Below are 20750 nucleotides of genomic sequence, written 5' to 3'. Positions count from 1 at the left end.
GGAAGTAGGAATGAGTAGATGTTTCTTGATACAGCTGGAGAAGAATGGGGGCAGACAGGGATAGGAGTTTTTTAGCCTGCAGGCAGAGGGAAGTTTGATGTCATGAACCCATAGCTAAGACATAGCAGTTGGGAAATTGAAAGATGAAATTCTGAACCAGATTCCTGTTTTTGGAGCACACCAGTACTGTTTTTAATATCTGAAAACAAGCTCTTCTGTTAGGGCACTCATCTCCACAGATTCTTGCACAATGTAGGATTTACATACAAAGGGTCAGCCTGTGGTATGAATTCTTATAGCTCCAGTGACTGACCCAATGTGTTTGAAGTTTATTCCTCCACTCACAAAAAAAAAAATGCTTACAGCATTTAAATATGTTTTTTACCTAAGATTACAAGTGCCTAGTAATATTTTTACAAAAACCAAACTATTTAGATCACTGAGGGAACATACAAAACATAAGCCAAAGCTGGGATTCTGTACAGCTCCAAAGAAACTCACAGGGTAAAACTTCCCTCTTGCTTTTAAGCTTGAATTAGCAGCATGCCTTAAAGCTCAGATACATGTGCTTAAATTCAGCTGCTAGCTGATGAATCAAAGACTGACCTCACTTTTAAGCCATTGCCCATCTGTATTTTATGACTTCCAGAGATATACAAGGCTTCCAGAATCAAACAGTCATTTGTGGCTTCCCTAGTATTCCCTGACTTGCTGACTGCTCACCAAAGCACAGAGTGCTCTTAGCTGTCTCTGTGCAATTTCCTGGCTAAAGGAGATCTGGAATGTAAAAGTGTATTCATCACCAGAGGTTTTGCAAGATTCCAGGACTTCAATGAAGCGGGAAGAGATTATTTAAAATTGGAATGGCATGAAGGTTCCTCTGAGTTTTCAACCAACTTTTAGGGTAACTTAAGTAACAAGTAAGTAATCCATAAGAAGAACCAGAATTATTTAGGATTTAAGCATATATAAAAAAAAATGTACCAAGTTGTAACTACTGTTATAACTGTACCAGACAGATCCTGACCCTTTACTGTGAGTTTCTCAGTATAGAAATGGAGGACTCAGTGGCAAGTGGGAATGTGTACAGTATTTTGCCTTAACCATTTATCAGGAGTGAAAAAAAAAACCAAAAAACTGCATATAGTCAAATACTGAGAAATGTTTTTGCATAAGCTGGATTTTCAACTTCAGTGCTAAGATCAAAAACAGTGTAACCCAGAGACAGCTTTACTAAGATGGTGACCCTGGCTCTTACTCCTGTATTTGAACTCATTCTAGGCAGAGAAAGCTTTTTCCAGGATGGTAGGAGGTGCATGTCCATGTTAAATATGCATCAGAGGTAATGTGCTATCTGTATACATTTTGGAAATGATTTTAACTTCTGTTGTGATAGGTACTACATACCATCTAACATCAGGATGTGTAAGATAGGAACCAGATGCTGCTCTGTGCTAGTCAGGTGTTCTGGCCTTTTTTTAAAATTTATTTTTACTTTGCTTTTCTGGCACTAAAACTTACTGAGGAAATGAAAGATTGCTGCTGTCATGCTTTTGTGTGTTTGTTTAGCAGAAACATTTATGCATCATAGATTTGTATCCAGAAACACATTCCTCACTGCTTTAGTGTACTGTATTATCTGGACAAAATGAAAAGGAAATAGTTGTGATTTGAAAGAGTTTTACATACATTTTGCAGAGCTCTACAAACTTATATGATATATAGGGCAGTGATAAATCATAGCCTGTCTTCTTCTTCACTTCACACCACTATAACAACATTACTCTACTGGATTGACTTCTGATTTACTGGGTGAGAAACCTCCAAGGAGTAGTGTGCTGACCCACCATCACCTTCAGTTTTGCTTGCTGGTGCTTGCTGTTTCTGCATCTTCACAGTCAGATATTTGGCTGAGGAACTTTGTGTGTTGTATAACTATAGGACTCAATTTTTCTTTTTGTCTTTTTCCTTTCCCTGCTACTAAGACCTAGAGATCTGTAATTAGTTTTCAAGTAATTAATGAACTCTGGTTTCTTCCATGTAGGCTGAGTCCAATTTGTCTCTGTTTGCTTGAGCAGATTAAATGATTGAACAGGTTAATGCAGGTGACTGAGTGGGCACATCCTAACAAGTTACTGTCCCTCAGCTAAACTTCAGCTCCTGTGATTTCACATGCTCTTGTGTTTCTCCTGCATCATTTCAGCCAAGGTATTTGGGGATCTTATCTGGCTAAAAACACCTAGAAAAACTTCTAGGTGAACCAGTTCTTTGATCCCTTCCATTACATAGCTGCACAAAGAGCTGTGTTGGCATAGTGCAGGGAGTAGCTCAGGAACAGAGATGCACAGCAGAGTGAGAACTATTGATACTGGTGCTGCTGACAAAGAAGAAATCACCAGGCTGTGCCCTACGGCAGCTGTACTGCTTGTTCTGCTGTGTGTCTGAAGGGGAGGAAAATGCAGTTCTTATGTGATCACTGTAAAATTGATTATTCAGCAGAGTTGGTCTTTGAGGTTGGGATCTGGTTCCAGGCTTCTTCCCACAGCACACAGGAGACCCTTCTGAGGTGTAAGAAATCCCGTTTTTCCTCCATATTGGAAAAGGGCCATCTGATTTTAACCTGGGCACAAGCTAAGATGGACCCTTTGCCTGAAACCCCCTGAACACTTAGCTCTGAGTGCTTAGAAATGCAAATAAAATTATTTACATTTCCCTCATTCCTTTCTCAAGTACCAAATTCTGGTTTGCAGTGGTAGCTTTCTATCCTATTCCTACGCTGTTCATGGGCATCTTCCTCCTCTCATTTAGGAACTCCCTCTGAAACATCCAGCAATAGTTTCAGGCAAAGGAGGCTTGAACTTTGGGTAAATTCAGAAAGCTCTAAGTACTGTAATTCCTTGGTATCTCATTAGGATTGCACATTACTACAGAGCAGGAAAATAGCAAAATGTAAGGGTTCTCAAAGTTTTGGTGAGATCCCTTGGCAGGAAATATACAAAGGTTTAGTTGAAAGAATTTCTGAACTGAGTTAACATGTGTATTAATTGTCCCCTCTCAGTTGTCTCTTCTCAAGGCTGAAGATGCCCAGCTCCCTCAGCCTTCCTCATGAGAGAGATGCTCCTGTCTCCTCATTATATTTGTACCTCTTTGGGCAAACACTGTAGTTACACAACCCAGGAGCTCTGTGTGGTCACAGCACTGCAGATGGACCTCACCAGGGCTCAGCAGAGTGCAGTACATCAGTGTACATGGACCAGGCCTTGGGTCAACCACTGCAGTTACCTGAGTTATCCATTCTCTGTGTGGTTGAATGAACGTATTTGGTAAAACATCTCGTCAAACAGGCATGTTTATGGAGTATTTTGGGCTGTTCTCTTGCCTGCCTTCAAAATTTATTATTTAAAATATCAGGGTGCAGCCACGTTAGTGAAAAGGCTTTGGGATTTCAAGCATGGTACAAAAGGAAGTCACTCTTCAGCTCTCAGTTCAGGGCCAAAGGGTAACTCTTGGGTTTTAACTCCAGCTTTGATGGAGCCCCCTTTATGGATCCAGCACTTAAGCTGAGCTGCATGGTTTTTGCGTCAGTTCCTCCCCTCCAGCAGCAATACTGTAAGCTGCCATGTATCTCTGAGATTCTTGACACAGTCTGATCCTGTCTTTGAAGTGATGTGACTGATACATATTACCAAAAACCTTTATGCTGCAACCAGACTACGGCCAGACGGTGCTTGAGGGAGCTCATGCAATCTGCCTGCGTGCATGGATTTGAATCCAATGTTAAATGTATCCGACAGAGGGAAGTGCTTCCAAGTGTGCAATTCCACAGCAGGTTCAGCTGACTGAAATCAGCTCGGTGGCATTCCCACTTTCCCTATCAGTCCCAGACTCGAATTCTCGCTTCCTCCATTTATTTACTTTTGCGATGTTAATTTTCTGCTGGTTTAGCTCCCGAGCAAACTTATCACGGGAACTGATAAATGTCGATAGGAGGGGGAAGGGCGAGACTGTGGCAGCGCTGCCTAGATCTGTCGTGTGTAGGGGCATGCTGTCTCGCTGTAAAGCTCGTCTCCCTTTTGTACTGCACTTCAACATTTCACCTTCGTACCTCCAGAGAGCACGTCCCAAGAACACCTCAGCACGCCGTGCTCTCTTCTCGAGAGCCCTGCGCTCTACGTGCAAACCCCTCCTCTCTTTCTCTCCAGGCACAGCACAAGCGCTGAGCCGAAAACTCCTGTTAACTAGGGTGACAAGTTTCCAGCAAGCTTTGGATCACGGGGAGAGGGAACACCCGGATCCCGGCAATATAAGGTATAGACGCCTCTGCTTGTGCAACACAGCAGCGGGGCAGAGCCCATTTTATTCTTGCCTTTTTTGGATCTGCGCGCACGCAGCGCTCGGCACAATGGAGCCGGCTCGGCGATAGCGCAGGAATAAAGCCGCCGCAGCGCCGCTCGCCGAGGGTGCGACTGCCGATCCACTCCGGCTCCGCCGATGGCGTGACCGCCAGAGCTCCTGCGTCCCGGGCGGGCCAGCGCCGCTGCCGCCCCCCGCCCTGCGGAGCTGCGGGCTCCGGGCACAGCCCGAGGCAGCGCCGAGCCGCACCCCGCCAGGGGCCCGACCTGCGCGCCGGGAAGGTGCCACCCCCTCCCAAAAAAACTTTGCACCGCGGGCCGCCGGGCGCAGCGGGAAGGACCTGCCCCTCACCCCCCAACCCTTATCCCTTATCCCTCACCCCTCCCCGCTCCGCTGCCTCCCCGCCCCGCCGGCCCGGCTGCCCACCTTGGCCAATGGCCGCGGCGAGGCGGGCAGGAGCGGGGGGCGGCGCCGGCCGCCCATAGGGGCGGCGTGGGCAGCGGGGCCGGGCGGGGAGAGCCGGGCAGCACCTTGCGGCGGGCGGAAGGTGAGTCCCGCCGCGCCGGGGAAGGGGATTTCCTCGCTTGTTTTGCAGCCGGGAAGTTTGCGCAGGGCTTGAGCGGACGGGTGCGTTCTTCTTCAGCCCTTCTCTTCCTCGCTTCTTTGGAAATTTTCTTTTAGAAGAGGGTGCTGAGCCTGCCTTCTCTCTCTGCTGACTTCCTCCTCCTGTCTCCCCGCTCCTGCCTCCCCGGCTCATTCATTTAACAAAGGGAGTTGTTCTCAGCCCCCGGGGGCTTTGCGAGCGGGGCCGCACGCTTGGGGTCCCGGCGCAGAGGTTGGGCTGGAATCGGGGCTCAGCCCACAGCTCTTGCCTGGCTTCGGCTGGAGGGGCGGGCGCTTTGGGCAAGCACAAAGAATTGAAGAGCTGGACCCATGCTGGGCGATGGGGTGATGAAGCCTCGGGCTTTGTGTGGTGGTGAAGGAGGGATGGAGAGGTAGGAGCTTGTGTTTTAACCCCTCCGCCCGCGTGTGTGTACCAAACCGTGGCGTTTTGCTACTAAAGTACTTAAAAGCAAAGCTGAACTTTGGGATTGTGGCATAATTCAGATTGGAGGGAACGTCAGGTGGTCTCAAAACCAGCCTCCTTCAAAGCAGGGGCTTCTGCCTGTGGGGTGGGTAGCAGAGAAGGGACATCGGAGATGGGTGGCACCTCTGGGCACTCTTGAATTCACCTGGGAGCTCGAACAGGAGGCAGCACCAGCAGGACGAGACTTCAGAGGCAGTAGCGTTTCTGTCTTCTGCTGTGCAGCGAAATGCCCCAATCCACATCTCTCCATTGCCGGCAATCCCTGGTCTTGCTGCTTTTGTTATTCGGAGGGCTTAACATTCATGATTGCTGGGAATAGCTGGCTCCATCCGTATGTGTGTCACGGTGCAGCTGCTCCTGCTGAGCATTACTTGATTCTTATTCCGACATTGCCTCCAGGAGTTTTTTCTTCAGGAGCAAGATTTATAAATAGGTGTCAAAACCTAGCTCTTGCTTGGGACTGGCTGTCAGGCGTGTACTTTAGGCGGTAATTATGTATGGGATATGTATATGTGTATGTGTCTAAGAGCAGCCATAAAAGCTGTTCAGTTAGCCAAGCTTTTCCTTTTCAAAGTGAAAGCAGGTATTGTAGCTGGGTGAAATGGCTGTGTCGGGCACAGAAGGAAGAATGTTTGTTTTCTTTGCTCGCAATTACTCCTTGCCCGGTGCCTTATGGATGCCTTTCACTGAACCGCCTCCCCCGTCTCCATTCCTGGCGTTTCCCGGTGCTGCACACCTTACCTGGCCAAGCAGGGAGCATCTTCCTGATGCTGCTCCAATACCTCTCAAGTGTGGGTGTGCTGATCGTGCTCTCAGCTTTATAGGGTAAGGCTGGAAAAACTCCTCCTTGTGGAACAGTTTGTGTGTGTGTCCATTGGGTGCTTGGAGATTGCTTTTCCCTGTGCATTTTTTTGTGGGTAAGTCAGAGAAGCGAAGCTCATCTCTGCACAGAGAACAGAAGGTATGGTGGGAATTTGAATATGTCTAAATACTGATTCTGTTTAACTTTGGATTGCCTGTCTTGTGCTACAGAACAGAATTTGTTCTCAGCTGTACTGTATAACAAAGTTGGAGTTTTAAGACTGGACAATAAACCACTTGGTGATTTTTTTAGCCTTTTTTGAGTCCTGTGGGGAAAGACCTGCATCTTTAAATGGGGTGGTATAACCATTCTTTGATTTGGAAATGAAAGCCAAAAATAAATTTGAAGAGGAAAATGCTCTTGTACATGACAGCAAGAATGCATTTACTGGTTTTTGAGGAATACTATGTGCTCTGGATGTTGCTCAGAAAAAAAAGAATAGGGAAAAGTGATGCTTTTAATTCATGGTTTTCTGTGCATCATGGGGATATTGGAAGAAATATGTGACAAGTCCAATATAACTGCCACAAGTGAAAATATACTGCTTGTTTATTGTGTTTCTGACTGCCTTGCTTGCAGTGGATTGAAAATTGATACTAGTTCTCTCTTGCTTGAGAAGTCAAAGAACTCCTTTATTATCCTTTTCCAGGTCTCTGAAGGGAGACCTTTTCTCTCAGTTTCGATTCCACTCATGAATTTCACCAGTTTGCTGACTAGGTGTTTTGTTTTTTTATAAATGTCATCTGCAGTATGGCTTCTTTCCTTCTTTTTCCTTTTGTGCACCTGTCTCACTTCCTTGGTGTGGGAAGTTTTGTAATTTCAAAAGCTTGTTGCTATGGTCCAATTTCCTTATATGCTTAACAGAGTACAGAACAACCTAGAGCTGAAATAAACTTTTCTCAGTTGAAAAATACAGAAATGATGCAGAGCTCCACCCTCAAAGTATTCTGGTTTTACAGTTCATCCTGTCAGCAGCAGATAGCAGAAGCAAATAGACTTTGTAAAGGAACTGACCAGTCTTGGTGAGGATGTGTAAGACACAAAGGAAACCAGACAACTAGAAATCAGACATTTCTTAGAAGCATGGTCAGCCATTAGCCCTCTCACAGGTACAAGAGTGCCTACTGTTGGCTTTTTACCTCTGTGGGAAGGGAAAATAATATTGTGTGCCAGAACTGTATTGTGTCAAAGAGTGTTTTTCTGTACTTGGCAGTGAGCTGAACTAATTTTCTCAGCCTGATGTCCTGGCTTGTATAGGAATTGGAGACAATGTCAGCATGTTCTGCTTGATGCTGAAGGCTTGCTCTTATGGAGAAAATAGTCCAGTGAGTGACTGTTCTTATGCACTTGCCCAGCTCTCACGTGGGAGGAGCTGCTTTGCACCCCTGTTCCAGAGATGGGAATGGCTGAGTCCATTCCCCTTGGTGGCAGCAGAACTGGGATTGTCAGCCAGTGCTCACTGATGTAGCCCAGAAGTCAGTGGTCAGTTTTTCCCATTTGAGGTTAAGGCACATGATGCTCTTTGAGAATGAACAGGTTAAAAGTCTCTGATGCTGCTTGTACTAATCAGGTTTTTTACACAAACTAAAGTTCAGGTTTGAAATTCCTGCACTTGGGTGTAGCTGGGCACAGCATGTGCAGATGTGGATGTTGTGGCTATGAGGACTAATGCTCAGTGCTCATTAGCTCCAGTGGTGGTGACAGCTCCTGGCTTTGTGCAGCAAAGGGCAGCTGACTTTTGTCCCATCCCACCTCAGGCACATCCTCAGAGCTGTGGATGTCTTTGGGTCCTTCCATGGACTGTATTCTTTTTGGCACATGACACCTGGGGTGCATGTCACAGTTTCAGGGCTCTTCATGGGATCCATTTGATGAAAACATGGATGCTCTAAGCTCAAAACATGGTTGCTCTGAGATGAACATATCTCCCCAGTCTCCCAGTATGGTCTGCAAAGATATCCTTTTAGGATGTGCCTTGTGTCACCCTCCTGTAGGTATTTTTAATATAGCTCAGAGAGTTGCACTCTAAAAACTGGTGATTATTCTTGTAGTCCCCTGATCTCCTCTATCTCCCCTGTGTTGTGTTGTATATTGGAGCAGCTGAGAGAAGTTTTACCTGCTCCTCACTGCAGGGATGCAGGCAGCATTGCTAACAAATCCATCAGCAAAAACACTGTTGTAGTGTGGCTTTCACCCTTTCTCTTCATTTTAGCATTTTTTTGTTGGGGTGGGGGAGAGAAAACAACAACAAAAGAAGCCATCTGAGAAGTGGATTTTCAGGGGAATTTGAAGAAAAAGTCCAAGTATTCAGTTCTGGTTTGTGTACTAATACACTTTTTCAGGCTGGCAATCCAAGTGTTCCAGCTTCCACTCACACACTATCAATCTCCTGTGTGTAGTCTGAGACACAGGTTAAACAATAACTTCCTCCACAGTTTCTTTCCTTCTTGCAGTCTGTTCTCTTTAGACCTGCCATATAGCTAGTTTGTTTTACTCTTAAGCTGGTATAACTGCCTTCAAGCCATTCTGTTTCTTACTTTCTGTCAAAAATCAGAAGTGGTGCTCAATCAGGCAACCTTGTATCATCTTAGGTTTAAAGAAGGGAAAAGAAAAGGTTGACTGGTGTAGAAAAAAAAAGTCCTAGTTTGTGAAAACAGGGCCGAATCAGAAGACTGCAGAAATAGTAACCAAATGTGCTTCCTGGAAAGAAATAATTTCTACCAGTGTAGCCCTTTGTGATCCCAACTACTGTGTGAGAGACAGTGCACAAAATATATTGTGACTGCCTTGAGTCATGTGACTCTAGCTGCAAACAGTTCCTGGGTCTTGGTGGGCCTTTAGCTGTGGGACTTTATGGAAAAAGTCTGTCCATCTGTAATCTAAAAGGGAGATGGAGGAGGAAAATAGTTGCTATTAAAATTGTGAGTGCTTTGGGAATGGAGAAGTGTTCCAAGTTTACCTTAAGGCTTTGTTTCCTGCCCTTGTGAGCTTGCTGTGGGTAGTTACAGTGTCTGTCCATGGTTTACTGCTGATGGCATTTGATGACATTCCAGATGGCAGCAGAGAAACTCAAATACAAAAGGTTAGGACGTGTTTTGAAAGCCTGGCTTGCTAGGGTCACAGCACTGCTTGGAGTTACTTTCTCTAAGCATCAGTGGGGCTATGAACTATCACCTTTTCTTAATGACTGCAATGGCACACCAGTATTTTAGATCATGTTTCCCTTACAAGGCAAAATCCATTTCTCAGGGCTGATGCTCTATTCATGAAGTAAGAGCTGGAGTGAGAAATATTTTTACTTGAACCTGTGGCTTGCATCATGTGGGGTTTCATTTTCTTTTAATTTTTGTCTTTTGCTTATAGTTTAATGCAAAATACCTTGTCATTATTTAGCATAAAGAAATTACAAGATAGATTATTATTTGTACCTACATATTCCCAAATGCACATTCTCTGCTGATCGTGGAAAGAGAAGTGATTCCTTTTGTAGAACTTGTGTTTAATTTCCCCAGCTATCTGTAAGTAAACAATATGCAGTTTTCCCAACAAGTTCAACTTGAAAGCTTTGTGCCAGGATGATACTATGATTTACCTTTAGTAGGTATTTCAAGAATGTCTTATTTTAATCATGCTTTGAGAGGCTAGAAGTCACAGCTGAGTGTGGAATTTGTGCATTTTCAGAGTTCAGTGGTATAGCAAAAGCTGATTTTCTTCAGCAGCAGAGGGGAGGGATATTCCAACCCCTCTTTCCCAATTATCTACACTCTACTGAGGCTGTTAGATTCATTCAGCTCAAGACCTGTGCTTACCTGTGTGAGGTGTTTGGGGCTGTTATGGAGCTCTCTAATGCCAGCATGTGTCAAGGTAGAGGAGGGAAAAAAAATGAGGCCAGGCTCATAATGTATCCTCTGCTTTTCTTGCTTATTAAACTGGTCACCTGAGCCTGAACTCCCATGTCCCTTCACAAGAGAAGGTAGATTTGTCAGGTAACAGCTGCAAAGACCAGGCAGTGCATAGCACAAGGAGGGATTAGCAGCAAAGGGACACATCACATTGAAATACAATATTGATTAGCTCATTAAAATGAATAAGACACTCAATTATGGAAGACCCATTACATTTTGCAGTTCTTCTGGAAATAGAACAATTTTATATGTCCTTATCCTTTCAGAAATACCTCATACAAGACAAATTTTAATGTAATTTTCCTCTGCAAACCACAGAATGTGTTAACTTTTAATAGAGCACAAGTATGTCAGTGTTTTATTTGGTAAAGCATTGCTTTTGGTAGGACACTGTTTTTAACAGACTGGAAGATGTAGGCATAGTAATAATATTTTCTTTTATTGAGAGTGATCTAAATTAGCATATAATTGGCTAATGTTGTTTTAGGTAGGGTCAAAAACTAAATGGCAAATATTCACATACTAAGCCAGCATTAGCAAATCAGTCAAATCTGTCTCAAAACACAGCACACAGAGGAGAAAACCCTTTGATTCAAGCTCAGGCACTCAAGGAGCAAGTATGTGAAAGGGCATGTTGTTCCTAAAAGGGAAAAGAGTCAATTTTTTCCCCAATTCTTCAGAAATATGTATATTGCCTCCCTAGTAAATGCAGTTTTTACAGCTACAGATCTGATTGCCTTATGGAACATTAAATGGCTTAGAACTGGATTTCCAGTGTGAATTTCTATGCTTTACGAAGTTTTGTGTTTGTTTGGTGTTGTTTTTCGTTTGGTTGTTTTTTTTTTTTTTTTTTACAGTATCTTTAATAAAGACTTTGCTTGAGAGGGTTTGGCCATCTGACTCAGGGCAATTCTTGCTGAAATGAGAAATTGCTCTAGGAATACTCAGTTTCCATGCAAAAGAGGCTGGAGGAAGATAAAGACCTAGAACTAAGATCCTGTAATGATTGCTAAGTGGATGGCACTTCTCATGAATGTGGTCATTGTTACTTCTTTTTTTCTCCAGATGTTTGATTGAATTTTTTTGCCACAGGAGAGCTAGTTTTCCTGTTTAACCACAAAATCTTAAGTTCCCATTCCTATTTTACTCTGCCATGATGCTTATCTTCAGTCCCACTTTGGAATAACATGTGTGTTCACTTTCACTGTTGCTTCTCTGGTCTCAAGATCACAGGTAATAACAAAAAAAGCTTTGGGAGCTGAACTCAAAGGAGAGACCCAGAAATGAAATGGTGATACCACCACATAGTCCTTCAAAACCACCCCCTTTCTGATAATCAAAGTAATTGGTAAGGTTCTTTGGTAAAATGTATGCAGTTGTGGGTGTGTGTTAAGGTGCTTGATACTTTCTGTTAAACTCCAAGATTCTGGAGATGTAAAAGCTATGCAAAAATATGTGTCATATGAAAGAGACTTCTCCCACTCCTATCCTCCTATCTGTAGAGAGAAATGACAGAATTTGATCCAAATGTGCCTGGATGACTTAAAGAAAGAGATTCAAGCACACAGAGGCTTTGGTTTGAGCCTCCAGTTCCTAATTTTGGGTGAGGAAGTGACGGTATCTACTACCTCTTAACAGTGAGGTACTAGCATTGTAACTTCTTAATTCTCCAAAATCACTGAAATCTTCACTGAGTAGCCTTACACAAAGCCAGAGAAGTTGTGAGGGAAGGAAGGAGAGGAAACTGCAGCACCAGCAACAAGTATTGTCTCACAGTTATCTTGATCTAATATAAAAATCTGCATTTTAATTTCTGGCTCATCAAATTTCTTATTGTTGCATCAGCCTATATGTCTTGGTAATAAGGTGTCTGGGAAGAATTGCAGTCTCTTACATTTGTGTGTGCTGTAAATTCTTCCATGTAATTTTGACTCCCTTGGTAGCAGAGAGAATGAGAAAAAAGGCTGTACCATATTCACAGCAATCAGCAGGAGTCTCATCCACTGCCAGGCCACTGCCAAAAGACTCTGAAGAAGTGAGACTGGAAGTACTTTTCCAGGCCTGCTTTAATTCCTTTGCATATGTTCCTAAACCAGATTTTAAAGAGTATGAATAAAATTAAACTGACATTTTATCTGGAGCTGTAACCTCCAGTGTCAGACTTGTGTCTCTTGCCATTTCTAGAAGTTCTGACAACAATACTGAACTTGCAGTGTGTATGGGGGAACTAGCTTTGGTATTCTCCCTGTTTGGTTTCTTTTCTCTGCTTCCATTCCTTGATCATATCTCTTAAAGCATTGTTTGTTAGTTTGGTTTGTTGGTTTTCCTTTTGCCTTTCTACAGATACCTTGTTCATCTCCTGCCTATCTTTGCTTTCCCTGGCCACTCCTAAGACTGATGAGAAAAAGATTCCTCATACTTCTGTGATCCTGAAGATACTGGGCAAGCACAGATGAGCAGCAGGGAGGAAAATATTTTTGTCCTCCACCCCAGTAAGAAACATCTTCTTTTGGGCTTGGGAGGAGGATGAAGACTGGATAGGGGAAGAAACCCATTATCTTCCTCTATCAAGCAGGTAGTTTTGGTGATGAGATATTAAATCTTTAGATTTCATTAGAAAGGCTGAGGGGGTAAGGGTAGGGCTGGAAATGACAAAAGCAGGACGTGATTCAAGAAGAGAAAGCAAACAACTCAAGATTCCTTCAGGGCTCTCCTGCAAGACAGAAAATAGGCAGCAGTGTATTCCTCTGTGTAGGCTGTCTTTAGAGGGAGGCAGACGGTCACAGGCAGTGTTTGGATTCCTCCTTCAATAAAGGCACATCCTTCCGTTAGAGGAGGCAAAACAGTGTCACTTGCTAGAATTCAAAATCCTTCTCTAAATGCCTCAGTGACTTGTCATCAAGTGACTCACTGCACTGTCATAGTAGGGCTTCTGGCTTCCACATCAAAGTTATGCTTGCTGAAGCAGTGTCCTGCCAGCTCATAGCAGCAGTCCCCCCTCCCAAGCTTGTTTCCAGTTTACTCAGTGAAGAGGGGATTTGGGGGTGTCAGGGCAGGAGAAGGTTGCAAGGGCAGATCAGAAATCATACTACCTTGTGGACTTCAGAATGCCTGCTTTTCATTTGTTTAATGTGTCTCTGAAACAAGTCCTTGAGTTGCAGAAGAAAAACACTCAGCAGTGATGAGCTGTAAAAAATTGTAAGAATTTAGTCATTTACTTTGTCCAACCAAAAATGTCTTTTCTTGCAGGCAAAGGCTTCTTTTAAAATTGCTACTTTCGAAAAATGCTAATGTCAAAATACTCTCAGCTTGATTTCCTTTATCTCCTGCAGTTCATTAGATGATCATCAGGATCATTTTTTGTTTTGTTTAATTCACATAATCAATTTTATTCTAGGTGACCTTTGTGTTTTTTAAGAGCCAATTCCTTCTAACACTAGGTACATGCTGCAGGAGCCCTTCCTGCCTTCTGATCCAATACTTATTCATCCTGGAACCTAGTCCAAATGCCACCAACAGTGTTTGTGTGGGCTTTTTTTGTTTGTTTCAAAAACATTTCATCACATGATGACATATGGCAGCATTAAATGTGTAAAAGTGCAGTTGAGGATGTAAGGTTGTGAAGATGAAAAGAATCTCACCCAAGCAGCAAGTGGCTTTCTGCTTTTTACATCATACCTGCTTTAGATTTTGTATTACAATGGATGCTTTGTGTTTCTGATGATGTTGCTTTTTGAATCCCACCCTGTTATTTTGGCTCAGTATGGAGGAGCAGTGACTTCAGCAAGGTGATCTCATCCAATGTGTGGTGTAGCTGTGTTTGTTTCTGAAGGCTAGAGATCCTGTTCCATCTGCACTTCCTCTAGCTGTAGGTAAATAATCTGAAATCCAAGACAGTGAGCATGCCTGATCTCTGTGCTCTGAATCTCCTTTCTCATGAATTGGTGTGCCTCCCTTCTGTGATGGGGCTCTTGTGAGTGTTGTTTTTTTTTTTGTTTTTTTTTTTTACCAGGATGTGAATGGGGTAGAGCAGGGAAAGGGTTCTATATAAAGCATAATCTGTGCTAGTTTCAGCATAAAAACTCCCTCTGTGAGAGCTTTAAATTCCTAATGAATTAACTACAAATTTTGGAGGAGAGTGTGGTTGACTTAAGATTGTTCTCAACTGGCATATGAGAAGCTTGTGTTTTGCTTTTTTTCTCAAAACCAGCTTGCACTGCCCTCCTCCCCCAAACTACAAAGCAAGGATGTGGCCGTTGGCAGCTGTTTTCCTTTTGATGTGGTCAACTCAAAATTAACATTAAAAGTATAATTCTGAACTTGCATTTTCTTGGAGGCTGAGTGCATGATGAAAGGACAGGAGGGATCTCTCTCCACCTGCTGGGAGTGTGCTCTTCACTGGAGTTTCTTAGGAGCTGAGATCGGAGGATGAAGCTTGACACAGCTGAGCTCATCGTGGCACACAGCCATCCAAAGGCAAGGGTGCTTTTCCCTTTCAGCACTTGGCTGTGAGCTGACCTGGCAGGAAACTTTGCAAAGCAGTGTGAGTGACTGTAGCTGTGGTGTAGTATTAAAGATCACTGAGCTGCCTGCAGCTCAGGGCTGCAAGTAAGGTCTGAAAGACGGACAGTCAGATTTAGCAGCTCCTCAGAACTGAGGCTCAAGTAAGTGCCTTTACTGTGTTATTGTGATACCTGCTGTATACAGCTTTTTATTTTGCCTATTTTGTTCCTATATCCCTCTGTGCCCAAGCTCTCTGAACCTCTAGCACCTGCCCAGTCAGCTCCTGTGGGACCTGCTTATGCTGCAGAGCTGCAGGTCTTCAGTGCAGAATGGATTTTATAGAATCATGGAATCGTTTGGGTTGGAATGACCTTAAAGATCATCTAGTTTCAACCCACCTGCCATAGGAAAGGAACGTTCTACTAGAGCAGGTTACTCAAAACCCCATCCAGCCTGGTCTTGAACAGTTCCAGGGATAGGGCATCCACAGCTTCTCTGGGCAACCTGTGCCAGTGCCTCACTAGTTTTATAGTAAAGAATTTCTTCCTAATATCAAACCTAAACCTACCCTCCTTCAGCTTAAGACCACCCCCCACCCTTGCCCTGTCACTCCATGCCCTTGTCAAAAGTTTCTCTCCAACCTTCTTGTAACCCCCATAGGTACTGGAAGGGGCTTTAAGGTGTGCCTGGAGCCTTCTCCAGGCTGAACAGCCTCAACTTTCTCAGCCTTTTGATTTTGACTGTTTTCTAGCTGGTTCTCTGTCTTTAATAAACATCTTTGTGAGAAAGACCCTGACAAAAACATCACAACTGGATCACGTATTTCTTCTCACCCCATTGTTCTGAATCCTACTTTGATTCCATATGGAGGAATAATTCTTGTAATCCCTGCCACGCTGTAGGGACTTCCATGCTTTGCCTAGTGGGTTCATTTGTAGTTAGCAGAGTTGGCTAACTAACAAATTAGTTGTTAGTTTTCTCTGTTAGCAGAGCACTTTTGAGATTTGCCCATCACCTATCTGGATAATAATGTCTTGTGTTGTGTAACTGTTATATGTATTCTTGGTAAGTTTTTCAGAATTGAAAGAATTATTATAAGCTGGGCCCAAACTTCTGGTTTTCAGCTGAAACTATATTTTTACTCTGAGATAGAACTGAGTTGTTAATGCTGCAGACAGTGTCACGAAATTAAATAAAACTACTGTTCTGCTGCTCCCCTTCCACCTTGCATTCTCCACTTTGTAGCCAAAGTGCTATAGTGCAGGAGTCGTACAAATGTTTGATGGATTTTTCATGGAGGTGATTCCTAAACACTGCCAGTAAAGGCTCACAGTGAGCATAAAACACAACTGTGCTGGAGAAATAATATGCTTAGTTCTGTCATATAGGTGTAAAGGGCAAACAGAGAAGCAGCAGGCACAGGAGGAGTAGGAAAACACATTTCTGATGTAGAATAATGTCATTTTATCTCTGATTGCCCTGCAATATGTACAGAAAGACTTCAGCAACATCTGCGCCTCAGAATTCATAGCCAAGATGAAAACAAAGCCTTCTTCTGGCAGGAGCTTTGCAGCAGGTATTTGGTAAAATCTGCCTGGCATGAAAGAACAAAAATCAAAAGTAGTGGAGGTTTTTTCTTTCTTTTTTTTTAATCTTTTTTTCCTCCCTCTTCTTTTTATTTTCCTTTTTTTGTCTTTATTCTCTCCCTAACCAGGAGGCCTAACTCTCTGAGTAGCCTGTGTGTTTCAGTGGGAACATTCAGGGACTGTCTTAGCAGCACTTGAGAGTCTAACCTTGAGAACAAAAGTAGTGTTTCATGTGGTTACATACTGAAAGATGTGGGTAGGCATCTAGTGGGAATCCAGAAAGCGCGTGGGCGCTTGATTCCCTCGGAAACTGTTGGGATTTGGCACCTAAGCTGGTAAAGTATTTTAAAAAACTCTTAAATATCTTTCTGAAAATTGGGTCTGATGTTGCTAATCGGTGCGAAGGGTGGGGGGATTTTTTTATTGTGATGTAATGGTGCCTTTGATCTTTGTTACTTTCTAGTAGATAAACAGAAGGAAGTTGAAGGAAAGCAACAGAAGTGACTTTGGGGTTGGAGGGATTGACGCAAGAGGAAGATAAAAGCTGTATTCTTGTGTAGTTTTTATAAAATGAGTAGGAGGGCAGGACTGCTATGGGTTTCAGAAGGGAATAAATGCCAAGGAATGGAGGGTGTGGAAGAAGGAAACTGAGTCTCTACTCTGCAAGTGCTTGTGCAGGCAGGTAGCTTCACACGCAGCCTCATCCAAAAGCAGAATTTTCACAGAGCCTTGTGAGTGTTACAGGGATGTGCTGGTGAGGAACAGAAGCATTTTGTGTGCAGCAAGGAAGGTACCTGCTGTAGTACTTTTGTCAGGGTAAACCACTAAAATCTGCAGTTTGCACCTCAGATTGGTTGGCATCTGTTAATGTCATCGCGCCACACAAAAGCTGCTTTGCATTTGTGCTGGCCTTCCCAGACAGGAGCAGCTTGAGGAAACTCCACTTTAGGCCTTGATAGCTCCTGTCCCAAACTTGGATTGTTAGTGCTTGGATCTCCACCCTGCCTTACAGCTGGCTGCCATGGTGACACAGTTTAATCTCACTGATCTCCTGTGGTATCTGAAACTTTCACCAGGAGGGAAAAGCAGGGTGACAGCTGCTCCAGGGCACAGGCTGGTAGGCAAAACAGTCTGTCTTGGGACTGCTCTTCTGAGATGTTAGGACATCACTTATTATATGTGTGAGGATATAATCCAATAAGATTTGGGTATCTTGGGGAGTGCTTGATGTCAAAGGTGTAAAGAAGCTGCTTGAAGATGGTAAAGCATTAGCAGAGAATATCGAGTCTTAACTGCTGGAGGTGTTGGGGATGTTCCTGTGTCAAGTGCACTTTTATTTTAAAACTAATTTGAAATAGTTACCAAAGGAAAAAAATGGATAAATGTTAATAAGTCACCAGAGCTGGATGGCATTCAAGAGTCCTGAGGAGCTTGAATGTGAAACTGCAGAACTGCTGGCCAAGCTGTATAATTTATCACTGCAGACAGCCGCTGTGCCAGAGGACTGGGGAGCTGCCAGTGTGATTCCCAGCTATAAAAAAGGCTCTAGAGGGGATCCTGGGAGCAACACAACAAAGAGTCATGCTACCAAGAGTGCAAAGGATTTCTGAATATGTAGAGAAGTGTTAACTGTTGGGAAATCAGTGTGGCTTCTGAAAATTAAAATCCTGCTGCCCAATCCCATGAAGTTCTGTGGGGTGTCAATAAGGAAGGGTTAAAGTGGATTATAAGATGTCTGGATTTTCATAAAACTTCTGTCAACACCTTAAGCTCCTGTAAGTTTGGAGGAAAGGCTTTTTTATGGTTTGAAAGCTACATGGATATTAGGAAGTAAAAAATTTGGGACAATTTCATCTCTTAAGATGGAGAGGGAAACATGACTGCAGCAGCAACCAAAAAGGCCACCATCCTCATTGGGAAAGTGAATGACACCATTTGGCTTTGGTAAAAATGCTCAGTGCACCCATATCTTGTGGGTGATGTGCACTTCTGGTCTCCACATCTCTTGCAGAGCACAGTGGCATTGCAGAAAGGGCAAAGAAATGGGCTACATTGCAAGAAGCAGCTGAAATAGTTGAGAGTATTCCACATGGGAAGAAGGGAAGGAATACAGGTTTAAATCACAAAGTCAGCAGGTAAAACTAATATGAACCATCAGCTCTCATGCTTTTCCAGCCAGGGAACTTTTGATTAAACACAATGGGCTTTGATTTTAAAATAAGTGGAAGACATAGTAGTGCAGCAGGGAATTGGTGAGTATAGCCTCAGAATAGATAGAATTTGGTGACAGGCTGTCAGGCCCTCACCTGTGCTAGGCAAATCCCACCTGCACTTTGCAAGGCTCTTGCCTTTGCAAGAATCTCTGCATGACCCTTCTTTTCCCCAGGGCTCTCTGCAGTTTTTCATAGGAAGCAATTATCCAGGTGGCTGGCAAGTGTTCGGCACTCCCTTGTGTGCACAATGAGATTTTTTTTTTTTTTAATTATAAGTGACTTATTCCTCATAGAAGTAATTTTTTTTATGCTGCCTTCAGCAGGGTGTGCATGTGAACTTTATTTTAATTAAGGGTGAGGAATCTGTTTTACATAACTATATCCCAGATTCTCATGAGAGAGTGAAAACAGCCCTGAGGGACTGATGAAAATGCCAGTGAAATTGGGTTGCCTCACCGATGGGAGGCCTGATTCCAATCTCTTAGGTTTTCTGTACCTGTGGGACTTGCTCCATGCTGGTTGACAGCCAGAGGAATTGAACCAATGCAGAGGCACTGTTGCCAGGGTATGGTATTATAACACTTGGTTTACCCATCTCCTTGGAACAGGGGTGCCTGTTATGATCAAAATGTGATCCCCACCAGCCAGCTGAGCTGCTAATTTAATAGCACTATTAATGGGATTGGGTCAAGATGGTTCTCTGAATCTTTGAGAAAGAAAATTAATGTGCTGGAAGTCATAAACAAATGCTGTTGACTAAAATTTGTTCTGAGTTGTAAAACCTGAAAGGAACAGGGAGCAGATGAGTAAAATATTTCTGTACCATTTAGGAGGGAAAATCCAAGGTGTGTGCATGGCCTTTTGTTTATTTGTTTTCCTGTTAAGTAAAAAGAAGTGATAAAGGTGTTAAAACTTAGCTGTTGCTGAAACTGCGTACAAATAAAAGAGGATCTCTTTCACTGTGCACAAAGAGAAACATGAAAAACAAACCACAAACTCTGTAAAGAGGCTAATGAAGTTTATGAGTCAAACCTGGCATGTTGTTAGCACCTGCTGCTTTACTGAAGCAAGCAGCCCTTTCAGAAAATCTCTCATACTGGAGGTAGTTTTACTATCCTGTTATCAGAACCTTGGCGTGGTTGAAGAAGCTGAACTGCTGATAGACTGTATAGCTGAGACCTTCAGCTTGATTCCTGCTGAATCTGGTGGTAGCTGGCAATTTTTTCTGATGCCAAAAGCCTAGAGAGGTTTGGCATGATGCCACTGCGTGAGGACAATGTTGGTTTTGTTCTATTTCTGCATCTGCCCCAAGAGCTGGCTCTAGAGAGTGTCTAGAAATTTGGCTTTTCTTATCAGAATATTACATGAATCAAAGGAGGGTTTTGATGCTCACCTTTTAATGTTTCATTGAAGTGGCTGTTCATGTCATTGATCTGGAGAGTGTTTAAGAGTTAGAATTGAAGGGAATTTACTGGTGATGGTGGGGCTTTGCAACTCCAGGTGGGCATCTCCTGGAGAGGGAGGAAACAGATGAGCAAGGAGGTGAGGCAAAGATAAGCCTGGGGAAATAGATGTCCTTCAGCTGTTCAGCAGAGCAACATAAATGAGTGCACTTTAGAGAGGAAGGAATGTGGTGGTCATGTCACAGCTTGGATGTGCTTTGCTTTGGGGTAAGTTCATAGGTTGGACCATGTGAGGTGGATGTCAGCAGGTTCAGCCTGGTGTGAGGTGAGGGAAGTGGGGAACAAGTTCAGTGTCAGTCTGAGGGGATGTGCTGAGGGCTTTAAGCACTTCAGAGTGCAGAAGCTGTAGAGGAATAGGTGTGATGGTGAAATGTTTTTCCAGAGGAAGAGGCTTGACCATTTCCTTCATCTTAACAGAACGTAAGGAAATGGCCTCAAGATATGCCAGTGGAGGTTTAGATTAGATATTAGGATTTTTTTTTCATTGGAACAGACTGCTTAAGGAAGCAGTGGAATCACCATCCCTGGAAGTGTTCAGAAAATGTTGAATATGGCACTTGAGGACATGATTTAAAGGTGAATGTAGTGGTGCTGCTGGGTTGATAGCTGGACTTGATGATTTTGAAGGTTTTTTCCAACCATAATGACTCCATGGTTCTGTGACATGAAAATTCCATTCCTGGCATAGGTGGTTGGAACAAGAACTCTATAAGCTGTGCCAGGAGCAGTGATCCAAATCTCTGCTTTATGCAACTTGTGCCCTGTAGGGAGTAGGATA

General features: G+C 43.5%; 1 protein-coding gene across 10 annotated transcripts in view; it reads left to right on the top strand.

Moving 5' to 3' along the window:
* The window catches only part of PAK1 (p21 (RAC1) activated kinase 1), a 95711-nt gene that overhangs the window by 19360 nt on the left and 55601 nt on the right, over positions 1–20750 (top strand). For 2 of the 10 annotated variants that reach the window (XM_056505720.1, XM_056505709.1), the window contains exon 1: positions 4130–4308. The exons of 4 other annotated variants lie outside the window; for them this stretch is intronic. The gene's annotated coding sequence lies outside the window, so the exon portion shown is untranslated. Of the gene's footprint in view, positions 1–4129; positions 4309–4546; positions 4981–20750 lie in introns of those variants that run through there. 4 more of the 10 variants (XM_056505670.1, XM_056505680.1, XM_056505662.1 and 1 more) reach the window with 4 other exon arrangements.

Source organism: Oenanthe melanoleuca, chromosome 1 (genome assembly GCF_029582105.1).
Source record: "Oenanthe melanoleuca isolate GR-GAL-2019-014 chromosome 1, OMel1.0, whole genome shotgun sequence".
NCBI lineage: Eukaryota > Metazoa > Chordata > Aves > Passeriformes > Muscicapidae > Oenanthe > Oenanthe melanoleuca.
Note: the sequence above shows the minus strand (reverse complement) of the source record. Positions and strands in the feature narration are given on the sequence as shown.